The sequence below is a fragment of the Tachypleus tridentatus genome, chromosome 2 (genome assembly GCF_004210375.1).
Source record: "Tachypleus tridentatus isolate NWPU-2018 chromosome 2, ASM421037v1, whole genome shotgun sequence".
Taxonomy (NCBI): domain Eukaryota; kingdom Metazoa; phylum Arthropoda; class Merostomata; order Xiphosura; family Limulidae; genus Tachypleus; species Tachypleus tridentatus.
Genome location: NC_134826.1, coordinates 120,184,719 through 120,199,581, shown reverse-complemented (window position 1 = coordinate 120,199,581; position 14,863 = coordinate 120,184,719). Strand labels below are relative to the sequence as shown.

Below are 14,863 nucleotides of genomic sequence, written 5' to 3'. Positions count from 1 at the left end.
ATGTACGTAAAAGTTTCTGGAATGACTCTAACAAAGTGCCCACTGTAACACCTTTTGTGTTGGCCTAAGTCTTACATATAATTATTTCGTTCATGTAAAGCTTGAGTTTATTTAGGAGATTAGCAATGCAGCTCATTCTTAATTTGGGTCACAGTCAGGCACAGTAGCCCAAAACTTGTGGAGCAGACATGTTTATTCAATATATCTATTCTATATTCAATAGATAATGGCTCCTAAACAAAGTTGATTGTTAGCTATGTTTCTTAAACAGCTTTGATTATCAATTGTATATTTTAAACGATGTGGATTATAAGTAATTTATCTTAATGCTGATTATCAATAACGTCTTATCAACAGAACGGATTAACTTGTTTTTTTAAACTAACGCCATCATTTATGTTTCTTAAAGCACGTTAGTTCCACTTACGTCTCTTAAAGCACGTTAGTTCCACTTACGTCTCTTAAAGCACATTAGTTCCACTTATTTCTCTTAAAGCACATTAGTTCCACTTATTTCTCTTAAAGCACGTTTGTTCCACTTATATTTCTTAAAGCTCTTTAGCTAAACTTATGTTTCTTAAACAATATCATTTCTACTTACATCTCTTAAAAGATTTTAGTTTTGATTTTGTCTCTTTAAGCAGGTTAGTTCCATTTATGTTTCTTTAATAATATTAATTACATTTACGTCTCTTAAAGCAAACATGATTTTTTTTTTTCTGTCGTACTTCTTAATATTGGTTATCAATCAATATTTACAGACCAGATACCCTAAACCCTAAAGTTTTCTCGGTACTAAAGCAGTACAACTAAACACATTTTTAGTGTTTTTCTACTAAAAAAAGGAAATATATATTTATCATCTACATGTTAATTACGTATTAGTATATCGGTACACAGTAAACCTGAAATTAAAACTATGATCTAAAAACTTAAATTAATTACTTGCATATATAGACACTGCTAAATGGATTAAATGTTTCAGGTATAATTTGTATATAAAGTTTACCGTGGATTATTTGGATTAGTATTGATATTTTAATTTACTGAATTTATATATATTACAATGGAAGACGGTTTACAAGAGCCAATAAGTTTTCTTGACGTAGCACCTGTTTCATATAACTCTATTACCAGTTTAACATGAAGTTTCGGATTTATTAAAACTCGCTAGAACTGCAATCAACTTGTGATAAAATGAAGTAATTCAATTAATGACTGAATAAGTGGTCTGCGTAGTAACCAGAACTGGTTCAAACAAACTCTAATAGTGTATGTAAACGTTGGAATAAGATATTACGTTGTCTTGTCTCCGCATCGACCGTAAAGATAGTTCCATCTGGTGCTTTTCTTATCATGCTACATGACGTAAACAGAAGCGTTAACACAGCGAAGAAAAGTGTATATTTGTGTGGTAAGTAAATACTTATATAGAAATATGTATGGATGAGTGAATCCTGTAAATAAAACGTAAACTGTAGAAAAAGAGAGAAAAACTTGTATTCCAGCTCCTGAAGTAGCAGTGAATCAATTTTAAAAACTTTAACTATATATAAAAGGTCGCATCTGTTGTTCCTCTATCCGCTCCACGTCCATTATTACTTCAAGTCATATAAACTTCTTTGGAGTATGACTTTACTTTCATGTTACCTGGTGTTTTAGCACAAAACACCTAAAATATTACTATCTTGTTTTAACGGTTGTATTACTACCGCTTGTGGCTCCGCGGTAAACTTAATAGCTTATAATGCTGCATTTCGGAATTCGACCTAGCATTCTACAGCTTTGTTCTTAACAACAAACAAAATACTCTATTGGACACTATTACTGTCGAAACTCATATAATGCATATGTAGACAGGTGTTTCTAACGATAAGCAGGTGCAAATGGATAACGTTCAGAAATCGATCACACTGAAACACAATATCAGTTACAATAAACTTTCATTGTGCATGGATAATTAAAAGATAGCACACTCGACTAATACTCTAGTGAATGATCATTTTAAAGTTCACAAATTTAGATAACAAAATAAATCTACATATAAAGTCTACCTTTCATATTTTATGCTAAATTTCGAGTTTCAACTCTAAGGTTACATCTACGAATCAAATGTTATGTAGCAAAATAAATGAAGTTAATTTATTTTTTTAAATATATTTTAGATAATATTGTCATTACAAAGAAGTTTAGACAGAAATAATGAATTAATCTCTTCACAAACACGCAGTCGCTGGAGAGCGAAGAAATGCACAACAAAGAGATGTCCCCCGCTGCTTCAACGGTAAGTATATGGACTTACAACGCTAAAATGAAAGGTTCGATTTCCCTCGGTAGACTCAGTTAATAGCCCGATGTAGCTTTGCTGTAAAAAACACATAGACATACGCGAAATGGATAAGAATGTCGCTTAGATACAATTCGTTTTTTTTTATATACCGTCCCCACACTTTGGTAATAAGGTATCTTCATCCAACAGAATCTACCAGATATAAGATCAAAACAAAATAGTCAACAGTGTATACATTAATTAATTTGTTTCCTTTTGATCACCTTAATTAGTGCATGCTCATGTCTCTTTATCTTTTTGGTGTAATAATAATTCCTGCGTATCGTAAGTAAAATATTTCGCTCTGCTTCTTGTTTTCTTTTGAGCTGATCACGTAAGGAAGACAGTCGATTAAATTCTAAAGCAGTGCATTTCTTTTTGAGAGAGGGAGAACCAAACTGGTCAGTTATAAGGAAAGTTTGAAAATACACCACTCATAAAGTGGAAAAGAAACTTCACATCTAAGCACAATGAATAAAGAAAACTAAAATGTTTAATGTTTCTGTCAGAAAAAGCAAATTTTAACGACCTTGTCATTTTCTTACAACCAAGTTAGACAACTAAAACCTTAATGACTAGAGTTAATCATAGCGAAAATTTAAATCAGGGTGTTCATTAATGCACATAAATCAAATACTTAACGACTGTTTATAATATGAAAAATCTTATCAAACATTTGGAGTTAACACATAAAAATGGTATGAAAAAGATTACAGTCATTTCAAGAGCCAGTCTGAATGACCTTATAACTCGTGTAGTGGCCCGGCATGGCCAGTGGGTTAAGGCGTTCGAATCCTCGTCGCACCAACCGTGCTCGCCCTTTCAGTCGTGAAGGAGTTATAATGTGACGGTCAATCCTACTATTCGTTCGTAAAAGAGTAGCCCAAGAGTTGGCGGTGGGTGGTGATGACTAGTTGCCCTCCCTCTAGTCTTACACTGCGAAATTCAAAACAAACAAACAACCGCCCAGACCCGGCTTAGCCAGGTGGTTAAGGCACTCGAGTCGTAATCCGACGGTCGCGGATTCGAATCCCCGTCACACCAAACATGCTCTCCCTTTAAGCCGTGTGGGCGTTATAGTGTTACGGTCAATCTCACTATATTCGTTGGTAAAAGAGTGGTACAAGAGTTGGCAGTGGGTAGTGATGCCTAGCTGCCTTAAACTGCTAAATTAGGGACAGCTAGCGCAGATAGCCCTGGACTAGCGTTGTGCGAAATTCAAAAACAAACAAACTACTGTCAAGCATGCGTTATCTTATGTGTCCATCTTTATCGTTTTGGTTCGCTGCTATTGCAACTTTTACAGAATGTTAGATACTTGTTTATCCTTCTGGAATTTCTATTCACATATTATTATCATTAGAGCTTCCGTGATCCTATCTGTCTCTTTGTCTTTTCATTTACATTGTTGTTACTATAATCATTATCAGTATATATTGTTATGATTCACATATATTATTATTCTTAGATCAAGTGTATGCTTATCTCCGTTTTGCTTTAATAATATCCATATTGCAATAACTATAAATTGCTCACCTTTATTAAAATTAAATACAACACTACTTGTCTGCCTAGCTAAACTGTTTAACACTTAACCTTTCAACATTGTTATAAACAGCACGTGCTGTTTTGTGACCCATAGGCTTATCATGGTGTTTATCCAAAGTTACCTATCTGTAGAAATCTAAAACTCTTTTTTATTACTTATGCATATATATGCACAAAAATATGTGATAATACAACGTCTCGAGCCACGTGAAGTTCGTGAAAAAATTTGAAATTAACTATTTTGATGCATGCAAAACAATAAAAAACAAATAGCATATTGTTTACAAACCTGTATGTGGTGTAGCAGTACGCTCGCCGTTGCTTCCGAAGTTGAGACGAGATGTTTGGAAAGCAAGATACGACGTAATGGAAACTAACCTAAACGTATGCAACTCCCAACTGTGCAACAACGCTACGGCGCATCCTCGACATCATTCGTTTTCTAGCTGAATACCTGGTGCCACGCGCATCGTTCGTTCTTTATCGATTTGCTACAGGCTGTTCAACCCGGTTTAAGATACAGTTATAACCTGCACAACATGAAAAACAAAAACATTTTATTATTAATTAATTAATTCGTCATTGAGAATAAGTTTTTTACGTTCAATATTCCTCATCTTTTTTCTTTTAATTTTATTACAGAACGAGCCTTTGTAACCCCTTTATGAATTTCGCTTTCTTCGTTTCGCGCCCTTTACGAAAGAGTTTGCGCAGATTCCCGAACCATTCTGTGTGAAAACTATTTTCTCATTGGCGCAGGCAATTTTTTCAGTAAGTTTTTTATTATCAGTCTTTGTCTATTCTCGTTATCTAAAAGCATGCTGTAAGCTGTGGAATTACGTCATTAAAAGGATCATAGGACATTTTTCACTTAAGTTATTACTTTGTAAAATTAATTAACATCACGAAACACTGAAAAAAGAGGCATGCAAATGCTTTTGTGTCACATTTAATGCGTTTATTGTACAAAAATATATCAGTGAATGAAAAAGTATTTCAGTAAAATATGTTTTAGAGGAACGCATCTTTTCCTTGATTGTTTTTTTTTTGTTTTAAATTGAGCTTCAATTATTTCCTAATCTTATCAATTTAAACTAAATAGATTAATTGAGGCATAGACTGAACCTCTATTAATTGTTATAAACACATTATTTTCCTGTTATTAAGTCTTTACCTTGTTTACATCTACATAAATAGTAATGTATGTTGTATGTCTATGTAACTACTTCGCAAGATTTGGATGAATCTTCACAAAATTTTGTATGGAAATTTATTTGGCCCATGAGGATACAATATAAATTTTCACTCTTGCATTTTGCGCTTTTTTACAGGCGTTTCTACATTTTCGCGTTTTATACCATTACTTCACACACACACCGTTTTTCACCTGAAACTTTTGGAAATTTTATCATCCATTGTATAAAGATAAGTAATAGATGGAGCAGCATTATATATGTGTGTGTGTGTACAGATATAGATATACAAGTGTGAATATATACGGATGTGACACTTCGGTTATATATATAACATCATCAAGCAATTCGTCGTAGCACTAAAAGCATTACTAGTTTGAAAGCCAAGTGCACTCATCTTATCAAATGACATTTCAGATAAAACCTGCACGCTTTTCCTTCTCTTATTCTTACATCTTTTATGTTTTCGTTCTCTTTATTTTCTTCAATAATATCGAGCTTTTAAGTACCGACAGTGTAGCCTTTGTTGACCTGGTTATGAATCAGTCTCCATTACATCATTTCGGCCCGGCATGGCCAGGTGGGTTAAGGCGTTCGACTCGTAATCTGAGGGTCGCGGGCTCGAATCCCGGTCTCACTAAACATGCTCGCCCTTTCAGCCGTTGGGGCATTATGATGTGACGGTCAATCCCACTATTCGTTGGTAAAAGAGTAGCTCAAGAGTTGGTGGTGGGTGGTGATGACTAGCTGCCTTCCCTCTAGTCTTACACTGCTAAATTAGGGAAGGCTAGCGCAGATAGCTCTCGTGTAGCTTTGCGTGAAATTTCAAAACAAACAAAACAATTACGTCATTTCACGAGTGTTAATGGTTTGTTTTGCATGGAGCAAATAATTAAATTTCATAAACACCACAGAAAATATGAAACAAAGTACACGTTCATTGCTTAAGCAAATATCAATGTTCGGATAACGTTAAGCCCTTCAGATCCTATGAACTGAATATCTGTTTCATTGCTAGCCATTATAACACTTCAAATGCTTTCATAAAACAGTACAGAAAAAAACCAAGTACAACACAAATGCTTTTGTTACTGGTAAACCAGAGAGCGGATATTAAAATGGTAGTTTCTAGAGTAAGCCTATTCATTATTGGAATTGTAACTCGTTTTTTTTGTTATTGTTGCTGTTTTTTGGGAGGGTTGTTGTTTGTTTTTGAATTTCGCATAAAGCTACTCGAGGGTTATTTGTGCTACCCATTCCTAATTTAGCAGTGTAAGACTAGAGGGAAGGCAGCTAGTCATTACCAACCACTGCCAACTCTTAAGCTACTTTTTTCCAACGAATAGTGGGATTGACCGTAATTTATAACGCCCCCACGGCTGAAAGGGCGAGCATGTTTGGCGCGACGGGGATGGGAACCCGCGACCCTCAGATTACGAGTCGCACGCCTTAACACGCTTGGCCATGCCGGGCCTTTTTGGGAGGGGTTGTCTTATGAAATACTGAAGTATATTTCGGAAACTTATATTGAAAGCGAAGAGATATAAGTGCTTCGAAACACTAATGACACAAACAGCTTGCGTTCCAAATGGAACTGAAACTGTATTTCATAAGTATTTATAAAATATCTGGTGAGCCTAATCCAGACAAATGATATTAGAAGTAATATTTTATTTTTTTTTACAATCAATTTGTGAAGCCAATTGCATTCTAAAGGTGGTTTAAAATGCTAAAACTCGAATTTTCATTGTAAAGCAACAAGAAGAGATAATGCGTTCAATTAAACTAAAATAATGCTGTATTTTAAACTTCTTGTAATTATGTGTTAGTGCCGCTCTTATACAACGTAAGGCTAGCTTTCACACATCACCTTTTTTAGTATGGCAGTCTGTGAATTTTATTTCGTTCGTGAAAGAGTCCGTGAGGAAAAGAACATTGAGAAACACTGTGGTCTATCCTTATGTTCAGTTTATCTATCATAATAATAACCAGTTTCTATCCTGCAAATGCGAGCGTACCTTACTATCTAAATATGTGTGCGCGCGCTTCATTTCAACGGATGTAAACAAAAGACGGATGTAAATATATCAGACTATTGCATATGAAATGTTGGATTTTTATGTGCAAATTTCAAACTCCATTTTTAGTGGCTGAAAGAGAATCATTATCGTAAATGTGTCAGAATATTACAGTATATTGTCTGGTTCATTTCAAGCTCGCTTTAAAACAATTCTTGTTTTAGAAACTAAATCATATTTATAATGATATTTGTCACCATGGATAAAATTTATGTTCGTGTCAACAATGCGGTGACAGCGGCTCGATATATCAGTAATGCGTTTCGTGATGGCACAGCGGTGGTTTAGGAGATTTCGCTATGGTGACACAAGTGTTGTAAATGAGGCAGCCCTAAGAGAACCATTAATGAGAAAGAATTGAGGACTTTAGTTGAATCACATACCCGCCAAACCGTGAGAGAACTTGTCCACAAACTTAGTGTTCATTATTCAACAGCTTTTCGATATCTTGAAGCAATTGGTAAGGCGAAAAGGCTCAATAAATGGCCACCTCACAAATTGACTGAAGACCATAAAACAAGACGAGTTGAAATTAGTTCCTCACTCCTCAGTGGCAACGAAAACGACCCGCTTCTCCGCAGAGTTGTCACCTGTGGATTATTTATGAGAATCAATGATGATTTGGACAGTGGCTTTACTATGAAGAAGCACCAAAACCAGCTTTTCATCCTAGTTTGTTTCGAATTTAGCACAAAGCTACACAATCGGTTTCTGTGCTATGCCTATCACGGGTATTGAGAGTTTGTTTTTAGCAGTGTGAGTCTGTAGACACACCATTATGCCACTGGGGGCCTTTCTAAATAGCTTATGGTCAATGTTTGATGGTCGTCATCAGGTGTTATCCATTGTTCATTCTTAAACCAAGAAGAAATTATCACAGCAGAGAAACACTGTTGTGAACTTTGCTAGAAGTTAATTGATCACCTAGCAAGATAAGGATCCCTAGTTTTTTTCATTATTTAAATAAACGCTCTTGTAAGATGAACTGAAGAAAGTTTCAAATGACTATCTTTCTATTTTTTCAAAAATGATGTGCTTATAAGAAAATGGAAATCACCAGATTTATCACTTCAAAATCCCAGATTGTAATTTATCAAATCGTTGTTCCCAAGCATGTCTTTCTGAAATACTCTGAAAAATGTCTTATAATTTTATCACCTGTCTTGTTGACACCTGAATGACCTTCCATTAGGAGTTAATGAGCAATTTCGTTTCGCAAAAAAATTAGCCAAGATTAACTTATCATACCTTATCATACCTGTCAGGTGATTGAAAAACCTAACCAGGAAATAGATACTTGACGTAGAACATAATGTTTTAACGCTACGCACAGTAAGAATTATTGGAAAAGAAAACTGGAAACCACGGTAGCATAACCCTATATTCGGTCTACAATTTGTAAATAGATAATTGACATAAAACATAATGTTACAGTATGATTTTTGTTTGTTTATCTCAACGTAAGTATTTCTATGATACAATGGCTTTCGTGCATTTAGCTTATTTAATATAAAGATTGCTACTAAATTGACATGCATGTAACCAAAACAAAAACAATTCCAATCCAACCAAACCAACCTCTAAGAAACAAAAACAAACGATAATAGGAGGCTAAAGGCCATCAGCAAAATCTCAAGAAAGCTTCAAGAAGAGCTTTATCTTTACTGAACAGTAATCTGGAGTGAAACAAATGTTATTCCTAATTAGTTTTGTCGAATTTCACACCAAGCTACTCGAGAGTTATTTGCGTTAGCCGTTCCTAGCTTTAAAGTGATAAAACAAGAAGACTGCTATTCAACATCACTAACCGTGAACGTTTGGTTTACTCTTTATTAACGAATAGTGGGATTGACCAAACTTTAAAACGCCCTCAGTGTTGAAAGGGCGAACGTGTTTCACTCCCGTAATTCCCAGAGCACTAGTCGAGCGCCCTAACTACCAGGACGATTTGTCAACTAAGTGGCTTCACTGCATAATACTCTTTGATGTTTCTAGTTTGAGAAAATGTCGATAGGTGAACACAAATCAAAATATCAGTTTAGCAAATGCTTTAGAATTTATACGAAAAAATAAGTCAACATAGAATTGCTATTTTCATTTTCCGTCGTAAACTAGATAGTTCAGAAAAATACTGTAAACCAACAGTGTAGAATACTTATTTTTAAACGTATTTCTAATTATACAAGAATTAAAATAAGCTCACATTAGCTGTAGTTAACTGTTTCAAAAATACCCTTGGATAAACCGATTAACGATAGTCTCAATGAGATGAATCCATTGGTTATCAGAATACGGTTCTGTTCCATGTAGCACTATAACACAAACGTGTCCAGAATTTAGCTGTACCTAAAATATATGGGGCGAGTGTGTGTGTTTATGAGTTTTCATGTTGAATATATGAAATTGTGTTGAAAAACTGCTTAGAGTAAAGGATGTTTGTATCTGTTTGTGAATTTTCAGACCAAATATTTAAAACAGTGTTAAACAAAATGCCTTATGGAAAAGATATCTGTGTCTGTGTATCAGTATGAATTTTTATAACAAATATTTTCCCGTGGTACTCACATAATTGTTTATTGTATTTAAAAAATGAAATACTTCCTTTGTTACTGAAATTCCAAGCGTCCGTGTATTTAATATCCGTATGGTAGCATAGCGTGTAAGACACGTGCTGTCAATCGAATTACTAAAATTAACAATTAGTTGTCCTGTAACTGGGAGGCTCATTGAATAAGTTGCAGGAAGTAATTGAAGGTGTGAACTTTTAGCAGCTGTATAAACTTACGAACCAATGAGTTTCAATACTGTTAAAGTTAAAAAGAATACACAACCTAGTTTAAACAAACCGAAAAAAACACACATAAATTTTGCGGAAGAAAAAAATGAAATCAACACAACATAAAGAAAACGTATTGATGAATGAACCAGAACTAGGTTCTTGTAATGATTAATTCATAACATCACTTAATTTATTTTTGGTTCAAATACTGATTGTGGACGATAATAAGAAAAACAAAAACTTTCATTCAAGAAAAGAATCACCATTTTGTTTTAACAATGAGTGAAGGTACGGTTATTAATGCGAGAACTCAACAAAACGTAAGTTGTTATTTGAAAAAAACATTCAGTGCATAGCATAAAAAACTAATCATTACGAAGAAAGCTAATATTTGAACAAGCACTGAAATATGCACTAAAACTTGAAGAGTTATCAAAGAAATGCTGAAAGTTGTTTGAAGGAACGTTAAATTTCCATAAAGCTTGCGAAACCTCTAATTAGTGTAAATAGAAGTCACGTTGTTCATTAGTAATAGTTAATGTACAGTATTCCGTTAGAAATATTAGTACTCATACACTGAATGACTGTTTGCACACTGAACTTACCTTATAATGTATAATGACTTATCATTAAAACAAAAAATAATTATTATCTTACTAGCTGGGGTACCCGTCTTCTGCAAGGAAATTATCCATATTCATGATTAATGAAGGTTATATTTGGACAAAGGATGCTTCTCTTATATGTCTTGTTAAAAAAATGCTCATAAAAACTTCAAACTGAAAGTTTGCACGTATCTCCGCATAGACTCAACAAATCTTATGCCAAATTTGGTGAAGATACATCAATAGAGGGATGAAATAATGGTTTAAAAAAACAATAACATGCAAAATAGCCATAAGAACCGCAAAACTGAACATTTGTATGCACCTGTGCATGGACCTAATAAGCCTCCATAGTAATTTTGGTGAAGATCCATCCAAATTACGTAAAATAGTTAGATAGACATATAACAGACAACACTATTGTATTTGTACAGATAAACCTTGGAACGTTGTGAGCTGCAAAATATATGTAATCATTTCTTCACATTATTTTTACATGCACTCTGAAACTATATCAAAGTATGACTTTTAAGAAGCTATTTTAATCCGATGACAAGCGCTATTCAGTATTTACATATTTTGAACACATAAAAATGTGTTTCAAACCGCAAGACAATAAATAACGTGTAAAAATAACATAACTTTCAGTCCAGATAAACTAAGACATTTAATAACACAAGACACAAACAACCGATCTTTTCTTCAGTGTAACTAGTGTTATTACTGTAGTCAAACCACTTTTTCAACAAAGTTGAACAAAAACAAAATGTATAATTTGCTAACTTTTTCAGTATTACTCCACCGCCCCGTCGTATCAAACAAGCTCGCCCTTTCAGCCGTGGGGGCATTATAAGGTTACAGTCAATCCCACTATTCGTTGGTAAAAGAGTAGCCCAAGAGTTGACGGTGGGTGGTGATGACTATCTGCCTTTCCTCTAGTCTTACACTACAAAATTAGGGACGGCTAGCCCAGATAGCCTTGGGTTTTTTTTAATTTCGCGTAAAGCTACACCAGCTATGTGACATTTATTTGTTTGATTTGTTTGAATTTCGCGCAGAGCTATACGAGAGCTATCTATGCTTGCCGTTCCTAATTTAGCAGTGTAAAACTAGAGGGAAGGCAGATAGTCATCACCACTCACCGTCAATTCTTGGGTTACTCTTTTACCAACAAATAATTGGATTGATCGTCGCATTATAACACCCCAACGGCTGAAAGAGCGAGCATGTTTGGTGTGACGAGGATTCGAATCGGCGACCCTCAGATTAGACACCTATTTCATAATCCTGAGTAATCACTATCGTCTAGTATATCCAGACGTACCTTTTATACACTATATTTTGTAAAATTTTGTCATTTTGCTTTAGAAACTCTCATTGGTTAAAGCAGAAATCTAAATATGGTTAGCCTCTTAGAAAGCTTAAAAAAACAGTGTGCAACGTTTTTCTAAGTTGCATATTAAAGAAGCTTACACAGTACTGCGATTAACATAGCAGCAAAACGTAAAGCTTGCACTAAGACTTGTTCAAACATGTTGAAATCTTTAAAATATGTTGACCGAACTCTTCATAGAAGAACTAATGTTGCTGTGTTAACTTTGTGCTTCCTAGACTCGCAAGAATTTCCAATTACAGATGTTGTTTTTTGCTATACAAATCTTTACACGTGGTAATGAATTACACTGCTTCAGAGATAGTCAATTGCTTAATAGTTATATGTTCCACTGTTAAAAAGATATCAAAAGAGAGCAAATAGTGTTCATCCTGTTAAATTATTCTCTTTCATTCTATCCTATATTGTTTCAGCTCCCGTTGGCTCCTTGTTACATATAACTTGGGGCTTTTTTAGCGCGTATTTTACCCATGGACTCATTCTCACTTTAACAACTGAAAACGCCCAATTTGTTTCATCCAACAGTAAAACTGACAGAAATTAGGTTATATTGTATTAGTAATAATTAAAAATAAATATATTATTACAAAATTTCAGTTTGATTCATTCAACAAGGTTTGTTATACGCCTAGATACTGAACTTGTTGTTAAAACTAATAGAAAAATGTTAAAATTGAGCAGTGTTTATTGGGAAATTAACACTGTGACGTAAATACCTATTTTGTTGATTAGTTTAGACACATTTTTATGGTCCTTAAAAAGGCTTTTGATTATGCAATCTATTTTATATTGCGTGCGAAAATTGCTTTTGCATGTGACCTTGTCCATTTCAGTACTCACAATCATGCATGTTTTGTAAAAGGTCTACCAAAGAAAATGCCATTTATTTGAGATTTTAATTCTTCATTAGAAATTCGCCTGATCAAGTAAAGATCTCAAATACTTTGATAGTACATTCCAATCATCAATTTCCTTGTCCAAGACTTCGATAGTACATTTAAGCCATCCATGACCTTGTCCAAAGATTTCAGAGTACATTCCAACAACACCTGCCCTTGTCCAAGGTTTTGATAGTACACCCCAACCATCACTAATCTTATCCAAGGCTTCGATAGTACACGCCAACAATCCCTAACCTTGTCCAAGGCTTCTATAATACATTACTACTACTCGTGAATTTTGTTTCCTTTACTTACTCTTGTGTACAAAGGAAACAGATTATACAATGGAAAAATAGTTTTTTAAGGTTTTTTCACTGATTTTGTATCCATTGTTTCTTATATAACAATTACTCAGAACTTTAAAAGAAAAGCAAAAACGTTCAACGATTCTTTCGGATGATATTTATTACATTCGAAAATCAGTTAGTCAGTATTAATATTGTTCAAATTATTGCTAATGGAGAATTAAGGTTCGAACTCATAAGAAGGAAATAGTTGACATAACTTGAACCATCTAAATTTTTCTCTTCATAATTGTTCATACATATGTCGTGAAACATACCTCAAGTTAATAAACTTATAAGTTTATGTAAGTTAAACAAATTTAATAACGTTTACATAAATTATACCTTCGCTTAATATATTCTCAACAGCGCAGCGCGTGTATATTTAGGATCTTCATGTTCATAATAAACATTATGAGACATCTTGTGTAATTGCAGATATTAAGTCTGACGGCCATTCTCACGTTATTAGCATAAATTTGTATCAAATATAAATGACCATATTTACGCTGAACAAACTTTGAGAGCTTAAAGCACGTGCAAAATGAGATTTCAAGGCTTAATTACAAATAACTCCTACTGTTCTAGAATATTAACAGAAAAAATAACGTATTAAACATCAACAAAACACACTTTAAGAAACAGCTAATTAACTACCTTTCGAGTTCTCTTCACGAATATTAATAATTTTGATTGTTTGGAAAAATTAAAAGATAAGGTTTCTCCAAAACATAATATTGTAATATATTTTTTAATAAAGGTAGGTTTATTTCTAAACATGGAAACTCGTTTCATATAACACACTTCTATATGAAAAGGCGCCTATAACAGACAGATCAATCCATTTCTTTCTGTGTATTCTTGAATTCGTTATTGGTAAGTGTACACATAGTTGAATAAATCCCTGGTAAGGAATCAGAAGTGAAATAACGTTTACAGTTTCAAATTACAATTTCAGCCTTAACTGGGAATCGTGACTTTACATATGTTTAAGCGATAGTGTTGTTGATGTTAACATCTAACAGCAAAAGAACGTAAAAACAATACTTTTCATGATGTTTTAAAACGAGTTTTTAGACAAATAGGCCAAAAAAAACAAAAAAAGGCTAATAAAAGACACACAAATAAAATCAGGTACGCAGTACAATATAAGAAGGAAACAATGTATCTTAGTTAGAAGAAATAACACAGATACACTCAATTAATAGTTGCAATCATTGCATGATACAAAAATAACATAAAAATATAAAGGCGGGCAATGGTGTTCTATTCCACAAATTTCATGTCTAATTCATGTTTCCTTATAGCAAAGCCACATCGGGCTTTCTGTTGTGTCTACTGAGAGGAATCGAACCCCTAACTTTACCGTTGTAAATCCGAAGACTTATCGCTGTCCCAGCGCGAGACTCCATGTCTAAAATAACCATTCATGATCTGCAGCAAGTTTTAGTAAGACAGCTATATTTAAAACACAAATACAAAAGTTTGTATTAAGAATTTAAAAGGTTACTGCAGCAAGACAACACAGGGTGATAAATAAACTTTATCTTCTGAAATTGGTGTTCTATACACTATAATGATACACCCATCTAATGAAAAGTGTAATATAACCTAAGTTGTAACATTATACATTGTAACATTAGACTAACATTATTTCTGTTAAACGAATGAAAAATGGAACTACTTTCTAATTAAACCAAAAACTGTAATAAC

General features: G+C 33.8%; 1 protein-coding gene across 1 annotated transcript in view; it reads right to left on the bottom strand.

The window, feature by feature from the left end:
* Positions 1 to 4,508, bottom strand: part of LOC143244957 (whirlin-like) — a 150,603-nt gene extending 146,095 nt beyond the window's left edge. The window contains exon 1 of the mRNA XM_076490566.1: positions 4,167 to 4,508. The gene's annotated coding sequence lies outside the window, so the exon portion shown is untranslated. The remainder of the gene's footprint in view (positions 1 to 4,166) is intronic.
* Between the last annotated feature and the right edge of the window lie 10,355 nt (positions 4,509 to 14,863).